The sequence below is a fragment of the Hylaeus anthracinus genome, unplaced genomic scaffold (assembly GCF_026225885.1).
Source record: "Hylaeus anthracinus isolate JK02 unplaced genomic scaffold, UHH_iyHylAnth1.0_haploid 0, whole genome shotgun sequence".
NCBI classification, from domain to species: Eukaryota; Metazoa; Arthropoda; class Insecta; order Hymenoptera; family Colletidae; genus Hylaeus; species Hylaeus anthracinus.
The window spans coordinates 4,111,674-4,124,697 of NW_026533254.1; the positions used below are offsets into that span (position 1 = coordinate 4,111,674).

At 36.4% G+C, this 13,024-nt stretch overlaps 1 long non-coding RNA gene across 1 annotated transcript; it reads right to left on the reverse strand.

The window, feature by feature from the left end:
- Nucleotides 1–10,008: 10,008 nt before the first annotated feature.
- LOC128896257 (uncharacterized) lies at nt 10,009–12,830 on the reverse strand. The gene is made up of 2 exons (XR_008461943.1): nt 11,539–12,830; nt 10,009–10,237 (listed from the first exon to the last, which is right to left on the reverse strand). It is a non-coding gene; the product is annotated as an uncharacterized LOC128896257 (long non-coding RNA).
- Between the last annotated feature and the right edge of the window lie 194 nt (nt 12,831–13,024).

The window sequence follows — 13,024 nt, forward strand, 5'->3', positions numbered from 1 at the left end:
GTAATCGGTTCGACACATCTGTTAGTATAGGTTACCTAAGTCAAGGGGCTAATTTTCGGTACATTTCGGAATTCTGCCCGATTTTGCATTTTGGTATCAGGAGCACATGATATGCGAGAAGGTGGCACGTTTGCGCCTACGGAAGGGCAACCGGTCCGACATTTATGTCAGTACAGGTTGCCTAAGTCAAGGGGCTTTTTCGGTACATTTAGGAATTCTGGCCGATTTTGCATTTTGGTATCAGGAGCACATGATATGCGAGAAGGTGGCACGTTTGCGCCTACGGACGGGTAACCGGTCCGACACATCTGTTAGTACAAGTTGCCCAGTTCAAGGGGCTAATGTTCGGTATATTTAGGAATTCTGGCCGATTTTGCATTTTGGTATCAGGAGCACATGATATGCGCGAAGGTGGCACTTTTGCGCCTACGGACAGGCAACCGGTCCGACATATCTTTTAGTATAAGTTGCCTAAGTCAAGGGGCTAATTTTCGGTACGTTTTGTTCATGTGCTCCTCTGCGAAAAGGTGGCACGAGAAATACATGGTACGTATCGAAATTCTGAGGAAATTTTACAGTTTAGTATCAGGAGAACATGATACTCAAAGAAGTAGCATAACTTTTAATTAAACATCGATACTTACCTCTTGTATCAGAAGAACGTAATGATCGAGTAGGTATCATAATTTTTATTTTCTGCTCGATAATAACCTGTTGTATGAAGAGATCGTAATTTGCAAGTTGGTATGTTAATTTTTATTTTTTGCTTGAATCTTACCTTTTGTATGAGGAGATCACGATGAACAGGGAGGTGGCACTAATCGAATTTGACTCGAATTTTACTTCTGATATTATAAGAACATGATATTCGAACAGGTGGAATAAGTTTTAATTCTAGCTCGAATTGTACCTACTGTATCAGAGTCACATGAATAAAGAAGTGTACCACTTCTTCGATAGCGAGCCGCGACCCTCGACACAGGTATACGAGGGGTGAGATCTCATTCGTCGTTGATCTTTTCGTCGATATGGATCTCGCGATCGCGCGTCCGCGTCTCGCTGTAAATTTTTCACGTATAAAAAAGCACCGAATTTATTAATTACACGTGTTATTTAATAATTTATTAATTACACTTTCTTACACAGGGTCCATTCAAAAAGGCCTTCGTCAATGGACCAAAAAATGGTATCGCCATCTCGCGGTCAAAAGAACGAACTAATTTTGGAACCTTTCAAATTAAAATGCCCAAGTTTGTTATATTTGTTTGTTTGTTATTAATAAAAATGATAAATCTGACATATTAACATTACATTACAGTATTATAAAGCAACGAATTGTATTAATTATATATTCAATAGAAATAAAAACTATTGATTAAAATGGTAGCGGTGACGCCATTGGTGAGAAAACGTCCAAGTTTGTCCGTGAGTTAGTTCTCTCCGTTTCTGTAAGATGGCGCCATTCGTACATTTTAATAAATTATTCTTTATTTCGTTATAAATACATAATTAATACGATTGTTTGCTTTGTAACACTGCAATATATCATTTGAATAGATTATTAAAACATTTACCTGGCGTTCCATTTGTATCTGGCTGTATAAGTTTAGACTGGAACTTGTAATCACTATTTGTAATAAACTTAACGTAAATATATTTTCCCCAAACGTAGCTTTAATTTAAATGAGACAATCAATGTATAGAATAATAAAACGATAAAAGCATGCGTTAACATGTCAAATTTATCATTTTTATTAATTGTTATTTGTTTCAAGAATAATTATCGACCTTTTAGTTAGTGGTGCCATCTTATAGAAACCATAAGAACTATTTTCACGACAAACTTGGTCGTTTTGCCACCGATGGCGCCACTTATACCTTTTAATCTATAATTTTTATTTGCATTAAATGTATAATTAATACAAGTCTTTGTTTTATAATACTGCAATGTAATATAAATATGTCAGATTTACCATTTTTATTAATAACAAACAAACAAACATAACAAAATTGGGCAATTGAAATTGGAAGGTTCCAAAATTAGTTCGTTCTCGTGTATTAAAAAGCGTACATCTATCATTCTAATAGTAAACACGCGGATATAGTAAACTAAGCAGTATTACGGTTTTTTTTTTACGAAAGAAATTAGAGATCTTCAACGATAAAGGCTTAGTATTTGTGATAAAATCGATTACTTTTTAGAATAGAACTTGAAATGACTACGAAAAAATGCATATATAATAAATGTTATTTCACATGTAGAATTACATAATTTACAAGCCGGAAAAATGATAACACTTCCTTTGTTCCATTATATTTTCCAGCTTTATTGTTTTATACTATGAACTAAATAAGTTGCAGTTAAAATCCTCATTATGCTACAGACAAAAATATGATCTAATATTTACAAATGAGGTGTGTAACGCAAGCTTAACAATAAGTTCTCAAAAATTTGATATATATCGACAAGTTCGTTACAAGACGGCACAGTATGTGGATTACACCTTACATCCACTCGTTAAAAATTATTAACAATTACAAGACGGTTCTTCGCAGTACACACACCGAGTCAATATCGTAGAAATTACTTTACTGTATAGAAATATCCTGCCACGCTGCCAACATTGTTATGCTGTGCCCTGTTGTAAGAAATTGGTTTGTTCTTCTCTGCGCAACAGATAACAAAATTATACATATCCGTTCAAGTAATCCTTTGAAAAAAGTCTAAGACCATTGTTATTCAATTTAATTGTTCGTCACACTATTTACATGTGAGTGTTTTTTTTTACCTAAAGGTAGCGATAAAATATAACGTCTATTCTACGTAGAATTTAATTATGAATGTAATACTTTAAAATTAACGTTATAAATCAGAAGGCAGAAGAAAAATTTTTAAATGCTTGTAATTTAATAGTAATGTGTTTGAATAAGAAATGAATGTCATGTACACAGTTATACGAGAGTATTCTCATGTGAATGAATATGGTTTGTTATCGCTATATGATTTTTGTTTAGAAACGTTTACCATTGTCACTTTTATGGCATGATATACTCCTTATTCTATGTTACATGTACGATAAGATAGTTGATTGCGTTCAAAACGATACGTTACACAGAGACACTCTGGTAAAAATCAAGACTTTATATAGCGAATGGAAACACAACAGGGATACGTGAGATATTGGGTTGAGTGTTGTTCGCCACTGCTCATTTTCAATGTCTATTACATTTTGTGTAAATTAACACGCAGATGCTGTAAAACAATTACCAATACGAATGTATATTTCCACGAGATTTACCACTTCGATTTACCGTTTCGTTTGAAAATTACTTTTACATACTCGAATCAATACGGAAGAATTTATTAACATCGGTTTTATTAACATAAGGTCTACAAAAATTATTGCGTGTTACATTGTGTTACACCTTCAGCGTTAGTACGTTGGATCATTTTTGTTACAATTTACACGCATCAATAAGTTATGGCAATAAGTAGGATAGCTTTCAAATAATGTATTTAACATTCGCCATATTCTATGTAGGACGGCCAGTTGAAAACGTTTTATACATCTCCCTTATTGAAGGATTAAAAAGACATTTTTTTTAGCTCGAAATCGTTTCTCAGGAGAGTAAATTATAATCGATGCAGGAAGTGGTTTTACATGTTAAGTCGTCTCAAATTTTACGCATTCATCGAACGAAGGAAAATGATATTTAAAAAAAAAAAAAGAAATAAAAGGAAAACAATTTTCAGTGAACTGAATCTGTTAAAAACAAAAATGTGTGGATGTGTTCTTTTCTCTCGAAATTGGTTTACGCGAATTTACACGTATTGTGCAAATAGAAATATTTGTCGCAGCTTCCACAAACGAATCTAAGCATTTTAATTGTTGGAAGTTCAAAGGAAACTTTAAAATCATTTTGATCTTCAAAATGTACATATTTTTAAATGTAACATAATGGAGTTTCACAGAAAGAGATGAGAGATGACATGTGGTACGTTTTGCAATTTGTATTTCCTTATCAATTTTAGATAATTTAAATTCTCAAATAAACCTCCACCAATTCGAATGCGCAGAATTCGTGTAAGAAAGCTGTGATAAATATTTGTTTCACACATTGTGTGTGCATTATGTCATCGCCTAGAAAAATACTGTTATCGAACCGTTAACGCAGGATCAGCAGGATTTATTCAGTCACTCGAAGACAGCAGAGGTGATCAGAATTTTTATACAACAATGTTGTTTGATTCTAAGTGGTAGGCGTAACGCGTGAAATTTTAACGTTCGCCGAACTTTAACACATTGCGTGCTGGCTTAACCTCAGCTGTCGAACCCCCTGATTTCAATGAATTAGATATTTAACATGCGATACTTTAAAAACGTTTTATCCTTTACCAATACGTACATTACATATCATAAGAAAATATGCTACGTTCTTATAGAAGACTTCTAATTGAAAATGGAAACGGAAATATGTTATTAAAAACTAATTAGATCGAATGCAGCAAATTCGAGTCGAATCTTTAAGTAGATGAAAATAATTGAAATGTTGAGATCTATAAGATTCATTTTTATAATTTCGGTTAAGTAAAACGCGTTCCATTCGATATAAAAGCGTATAGTATAGACCAGCGCGCAATGTGTCAAGTAAATTATACATTCCGATTTCCGTATAAAATTATAGTTTGCTTTGTACATCTCTTATTTAGTTTTTTTTTGAAATCGTGAATCTCGACATCAATACTGGTGGCGCGTCTAACACGAGTTTGTCACGCGTTCCTAAATTTCTCAGGCATGTTACAACCGATATTACACCATTATTACACGTTCTACGATCGCGTTTGAACTTCAACATCGAACAACACGGAATTTTTAACGACACCTAATTTTTTTTTTTAGTAATTTTAATTGCGACTCACGCGGATAATTAAAACAAGTGGAGGGACGAGGGTGTTAGGAGAGGGGATCGGGATCAATTTGGAATGTGTTTAAGAGCGAAGTATTACAGCTGTTTGTTTATTTTTTTTTAGGAAATCCCGTACCCAGGGATTCGAAAAATTATCATCTGTGAGCTTCTGTCGATAACGATTGTTTATCATTTTGATTTTTATCAAACGTCTATCAAACATCTGACGTGTTTGTTACCAGCTATTGCATTATCGTTTTCCACGTGACAAATATTCCTGATTAGCGATCCGAGTGTCAGGATGAAGAATGCCGATGGCAGAGTTGGATACAGAGAAGGAATATACACTAACCATGATAATATGTCACCATGAGACGAATACTAAATTTGTATTTTCCAATAACGTGGAAAAGTAATTGATTCCTTTCATAAAAATTTCTTTGCATCGAACTCAAAGTGTTAAGTCAGAGAAAAAATGATAAAAGCAATCGATGTCCAACTCTGACAAATTGGCGCGTACACGATGGAGCTTTTCAAGGTAATCTGAATTGACTACAGCTTTCGATTCGCAAGGAACAAGGGAACCTCAGACGGCATAGTTTGTTCTTCGCCCTCGATAGGACTTCCTTCTTCTCCAAATAAGATTGCAATTGAACACAAAGGACAGATTAACAGCTGTTCGACCGTGAAGACTGTTTAACACCTGTTTCACAACTCGTTATAGGAGAATACCGTTTTATTTTTTTTTTTTCGCGTTGCGCCAATAAAAATCTGTAATCAGCTCATTTTACATTAACAGGTTAAACGCCACTGAACATTTCGTTTATTTATAGATGCACGTGAACGTCGATGAAGAATCAAAACTTTTGTACGTTGTTGCACGATGTCGTACGAACGTCGCGCTCCATTCTCCCCCCTCGAGACATTCCGTTGTACGAATAAATCTACGATTTGATTCTTATCCGCTAGAATTTTGATATGATGTAGTGCGAGACTATATTCCTCGTAGAGACTGTGTGTGTGTTATGTTCGTTCGTTACATTATTTTTTTTTTTAATCTCTGTATTTAAGAATACCATTTTATTGTTATTCAAATTTTTCATCATTTTTTTTCTTTTTGGTTTGTTTCATTTACTCGTTTAAACAGCAAAGAGAGTCAGAGGCGTATAGTTAATATAATACACTATGTTTAGAAATTAATCCCTTTCCTCCATTTATGATCTCCCGGAAGGTTCCACTGGCGATAGTCGTGTCATTGTCAAAACAACGTGTTCTCGTAGCGTTTTCACGTGAGATCATACTCGTGTCAAGGTAGGACGAAAAAATAGAAAAATGAACAACGGGCATATTTAATATAGACACAGAGAAAGAGAAATAGAGAAATAGATAGTGGACTACCGTTAGAAATATTTCTCGAACAATGGTGGCATTTATCGAACGCTCTCTACACGGAACACTTTTATACAAAGGATACAGCGCTCGATTTCGTTTTTATTTTTACTTGTTCTTCATTTTTTTTTTATTCCGTTACAACGATTCAAAATAACTCGTGACAGACGAGGTAAAATTTGGAACGATTCACCCAACGAAGGAAACATTTGTCGTTGCGCGTCGAACCGGGGGTGGTCGTTGATCGTCGCGATTTCAATTTTCACACGCTTCCTCGGCCCGCCCCCGTTCGCTTCCAAGATTTTAAAGTAATATTGTAACGTCAAAGGAACTGTGCAACAAGCTTATTACAGAGCGGCATTCTCTTCGCGTGTCACACGTGACGAAACGGAAATCTTCGACCGAGTTTCCCTAGTCACAATTGCATCGTTTTTTCTTTCCTCTGATAGTCCATGTATTCGTGTGATGTGTTTATTCGCAACTCGTTCATTTTTTTTTGTTTTTTAAACTTACTCACTAAACAATTTGTTACTTTATAAACAGCGTTCGGAGATAATCTATGTCTTAACGTTATTTAATTGAAAGGGAAAGTAAGAAGAAACTGAAGACAATTAATAGAGAAAAAGGAGTAAAGAAAGAAATATGAACAAACGAAGGCGGCGGTACTCTGCGAAATCTCGATCAACGACCGATTGCAAATCGGACGATGATGTAATAAAATGCTAAATTATAGGTGCTAGCCATCTCCATAAACCCATTCCAATTTACCAATTAATATTAATGCGCACGTATAATACAAACGAATTAGCAATTAACCCCTTACTGGAATATCGTGCCATGCATGACGCATACCACGTTTTTTATCTTATTTTTCAAAGTCCATCGTTCGCAAAAAATACTTTGTTTGAATATATATGTGTCGTATACTTGAATGACTCCAGGACGTGTTCCTTTATACGAAAAAAGGTTCTCTGAAGACGTACGTGGTACAACTTGATTCCTCTCGAAAAACTGAATATAAAATGAAGAATATAATTTTTTCCCACGTGTCTTCGTTTTCGAGGTAATCACTTTTGAATAATGCACGGGGCACGCACGCCCCTGGTTGACGACTTTAAAGAGTACAGTCGTCGCTTAATTTAATTCGATTACGTGTTTTATTTAGTTTCATTCGTTTAAACAAGGTTTGATTTTTATTCGAAAAATTTCCGCGCTAGAAACACTGGGAAAATGGGGGACGCGCAAATTTGCTAACCGTAGTTTTCATTCTTAAAAATACAAGCGCTCGAACGATTCTCTCTTGTCATAAAAATATTTTCGATACTTTCGTTAAGAAAATAGTCCTTCTTGCGTTACAAATGACTATATCTAGGTATTGTATATAAACGTGACAGGGGTTGCTCGTGCCCCATTTGAACTTCAAAACGGATTTTCTCGAAAATAGTGGCGTTTAGAAGAAAATTCTATTCCACGTTTTCGATTCAGTTTCTTACGAAGAATTACCTCTTAATGTTTGCACTGTTAAAAGTACTTTCATCCAGTAATAAAGAATAAAATATGATCTTTTAAACTGTCATTTATCTAATAAATTTCCTTAGAACAAAATTCACTCAGTAAGGGATTAATATCGTTCGAAAAAATGCGAACGAAAATTGTATGTACAAGTACACCTGTCGCAAGTACATTTTTTAGTACCGTTCATTTGTTATACCTGGCATTAAAGTTCGAAGTAATTATAGTTTCTGCAGCATGTTCGTAATTTGATTAGAATTATAAAGATAAGGGAAAAGGAAAATCATATCTTGATAGGTGTACTCGATTCTCATTTTTTGTTTCTTTCTGTTCTAGGAAATCACCGCTCGATTGTCTACGAAACAAAGACAAATTAGTATCGCGTGGCACAGGTTTATGAGTCAAGCAGACACCGCGAGGACATCTTGAACATGCGAAGAAACGATGTCTGCTGAGGTTTGTACGGAATAAATAAAATAATAACACGATCATTGTTAATTCCGATGAGTTTCACTACGTAAGAACATTATATATATATACACGTGTGTTATGCGTCGGTAAGAGTCATAGTTACATTACAGTAGTAGCATAGATTGAGTATAGAATAGGCTACAACTTATAATAAACGGTTTGGTTGCACCTAACCTATATAATAATCAATACTCGAATGGGTAAATTCTCGCCTATATAACGTGAAATTGATCGTTTTGGGTCTATGAATGACATTCTAGGCCCGATCGATTAAAAAATGGACGGGTGGAAACAGAATAAAGGGAGATCCAAGGTGTCGAGCAAAGGGGGGCGAAGTGAGGAGAGCGGACGGGATGAGGATCCAAGGAGACAATTAGGAGAGAGGTCATCAGGATTTGGTAATTGGTGACGAGGACGAAGGATATCTAACAGGAAATATATTTGAGTTTTTATTTAATCATAACTACCATTAGAGATCCAATGTTCATTTTTTTCCCTCTGTAATCTTATCCAGAAATACTAAACTCTCAAAGTGGCGTCATAATATTACTTTAAATTCATGATAATAAAGTCTATCGTACGAGAGTTTAACTGTGTGTGTCAACATGTCTCATACCATTATATATTTATATATATATTTATATTCATATACATATAATATAATATATATATAATATATAATTTTAATAATAGTATGTATATATAATATATTCACTACCTGCATATCACAACATAAATTTACTCTCTCCTCGACCTTTCAGACGCGACACACGCACTCATACGTTACGCAACACATTCATACACACGTTCATACACGCGCGCGTGCACACATACGCACACGCACACACGCACACGCGATCCCGTTCTACGTAATTACTATTAACGCTGCGGTAGTCGGATAGTGGTTGAGTTTCTAAGCATTGTAGCGCCAGTTCAACAGAGAGAGAGAGCTGAGCATGTGTCTTCCCTCCCCTTCGAATGGCTCTACTTCCTAATCTCTTTCGAAATTTTTATCGTACTAATGTTTATTTTTTATTATTATTATTATTATTCTTTCTCTTTGTATCAGCACACGCCTTACAACAACAGGAGATGGCGCCGCGTGTAAACACCGTCGAAACGTGTAACTCTCGTCCTGTAATTCGTCAAGTGGTAGGTAAAGGATGTTCAAGGGATAAGGGTTGGAGTAAATAACGCGTGTTCTTTCGACGTCACGCGTCTCGACGTTGCGCGTCAAACGCCAGCAGGTCGTCGACAGACTAAAACGATCGTCTCCCGTCGCGATGACAGGTCATAAATAGATTCCCAAATGTACGCACACCTTACACCACCGAACAAAACGGATAGCTGTGTGTATGCATGTGTGCTGGTGTGGATGCTTAAGTGTTTGTACGTAGATGTGTGTACGTGTATGAGTGTTGGTGTGGCTGTGATGATTTGGCTCTGACGCGTCGGTTCTTCTGCTTTCCCTGGGTGGGCTAAACGCGCAACGGTATAGATCCTGCCTTACAATTTCTCCTAAGAAAAAGGAATTAGAAAATAAACAACAGAATAAAACAACAAGGATGACGAATCGTTCACCTGGGACGGCGGTAAACGTTTTTATTATATTCTTTTTTTGTCGTTTATTCAGATGCGCCACGGGCGAACCAACGAAACCATTCGCGCGGATCGGTGACAAACGGTGCGACCTCTCATTATTATTTTCTTTTTCCTCTCTTTAACCACCTTTCTTTCTTTCTTTTTTTTTTTTGCTACACTGCTCACGAGCTCAGCCACTAACAATTATACACCAGCATAAAACCTTAGAAACCAACGGCTCAGCCTGAACGCGTGCGCGCTGGCTCGCACTCTGAACGACCCCCGCGTGATCCAGGGCAGCCGGCGAGGTTTTAAAGTATGCGACAGGAAGATGAGCAGCAACTACTTCCGCCGCCTTTACTTTTTTGCCTCTGATCTGCAACAGAGAGAAGCAACGTCACGTTAATCCGTGTTCCTTTCTTCGCTGAATTCCAGAGTTGACCATTTCGCTGTTAACATCAGGTTTTGTGGAGCAATAGTCATTTCGACCCATTCAAAATTTAATAAGGATCTACAGAAACTGTTGTTATCTTTTGATAATCACTTATACTGGTTTTTATCTGGGTAAAAAACCAAGCATGTATCCAATTTCATGTTTGTTCAAAGCTCCTAATTAACCCTTTCATACCTGACGTCCATAATTGAAGACACAAAATTTAAAAAAAATATTTATGGACTACCGTTTAGTGCGAATTTCCTCGAAAACTACACTATTAGGATTTTTTTTTTTTTACTTCTTTCATATTAATTTTTAGTCCAAGTTAAACCTAAAAATTGAATCACATTAGTACGAGAAAAAGAATAATTCAGGTCTGCAAAGGTTAACCCGTACTTCGTAAACGTTTTTCCCAGTTATCTCAAACTGTAATTCAGGGTCATTCATTCCCGACACGTTTTTTTATTATGTAAAAATCATTTTAAAAATCTGAAAAAATTCATGTATACTCTTTAAACATTCCACATTCAGATTACAATGAAACATTTTAAGAATAACGTTTACGAAGTACCTTTCAAATTCCCTCGGATTTGAATGACCCTGGTTTACTAAATAAGGGTTTATTTTATTAAATTGACTTCATTCATTAAAGCATCACTTCAGTAACAGAAATCTGATAAAAAATCTCCGTAAACATAGTGGTAACACTGGAAGTTTCATTAAAAAATACTCCAAATCTGGTACCATTTTTCGGTAGGACACTCTAGCACAGGAAGACTAGTTACTTTTCAAATGTTAATGTTAGTTCGGCACCGTTGTATCATGTTTTGGAAAACGCCTCGTTAAAGCCATCGTTTTCCAACTATAACATTACTCTACAAATAATACATACTGCGCCCCAGAATCGCGCACTCTTTAAACGCGTAACTCCGTAGCGATCAATTTTTAAAGAACCCTGAATATTTCACGCCCGGCAACCCGATGCAACGCGCGCAACGTTTATCATTCCGTGTTAAATGCAACGTTTCCGTCGCCGCGAGTCGCAATTCTTTTCCGCGCACGAGAACCGTTGTCCCAGACTTCCGCAGACGAACCGTAAACCGGGGGTAATATTTTTCTTCCTCCGTTTTGTTTCACCGCGAAAAGGGGAAAACTCGGGATAAGTATCGCTACATGAATTGTCGCGACTACGGAGCGTAAAGGTATTTGTAGACGACAACGATAAAGGCGATGGTTGATACCTCGAGGAGCGAGCAGGCAATTATGTACAACCGCTCGTGATTTTCTTTGCAGAGGACGAGGATCGTGGATCATGGAGACAAGGGGCTCGCTTTGGATTTAGGGTACTCAGTGACTTTCGTGCCAGCTGTCGAAGGTATATACGGTGTCGATGGGCTGGATGTGCATGTGTTCGCCCGTAGGCAAAAGTCCTGCAATTAGCAAAAACGTGATTCGTGACACCTGACGCGGAGCTGTACGATTCGTCTTGTTCTTTGATTATTTTAACGCTAATGTTGTCATATTAACCCTTGCTCCGTGAACCAGTGAGGTTTGCCTTGGTGGAGACATTAACGAGAATGAGGTATGTACGCATGTTTCGATGTAATAAATAATGTTTCGAAGCAAAATTTTCTTACTTATGAACCTTACATTTCATGCGTAAAAAAATTATGATTATCCACGCAAGAAACTTAAGCATTAAACTGCAATCAAGAAGTGTAGATTTTTTTTATTAAAGTTTGAACCTTCGATATCAATTTGCTACTCGATTCTTTGCTGTATCGTAATTCACTTAAAAGTTATGATTTTTTTAATCAGATTAATATCTTTCACGTGTTTCACTTTACATATATGTATATGTTCAGATATATTTGAATCAGTTACTTTTAAAATGTTTCATTCCAAACTCGATTCGGAATGTTTGAAAAGTATATATAAATTTGTTCAGATTTTTAAAAAGACTTTTACACATTATAAAATATGTTAGGAATAAATAACTGGAAAAATGTTTACAGATTAAGGATTAAATACAACTCCAGTTTCATGTACGCGTAACAATTGCAACAAACAATGAATATTTTACCAATGAGTATTTTATCCTACCAATTCAAAGCAATTAAACAGTGAATTCGTCAAATCGACTCGAACAATGATGGAAACCATATTGAAAGCAAGGGGATTCGAGCCTCTGGCAAGTTACACGGAACAATGGTAAATACGAACGTTTTTACATAAAGTTGAACCTAATTACGTCCAACGACAATGGTTACCGAAAGTACACGCGCGCGGGCGCAATGAGAAAAGACGTACGAGAGGATAATAGGAAACTGGAAACACGAATTTCGTTCGTCAGGGCAAACGGGAGGAACGGGTATTGCAGTTATCTCGAGTACACGTCCGACGAGAAGTAACAGGATTAACGACCGTGCCAGGGAAAGAAAAACAATGCGTTCAGCTGTGTGTAAAGACCGTTGCAATATTTATTCTGCGAATCACGTAACCCGTGCATAATGAAGCAGCTGTGCTGCACGCTTTTACGAGACTCTTTACGGGGGGGCTAGTCGGTTAAATTGTTCAAAAAACAAGGTCTTCTCTGAAAATTCAAACTTACAGGGTCTTTTATCGGAGATTTGGTGATAACAAATAATTTCCTTCAATATAAAATTGTACGTAGAAGGCCATATACAGGGTGTCCCAAAACTCGGGGAGGAGTCGGAAATGGGGGGT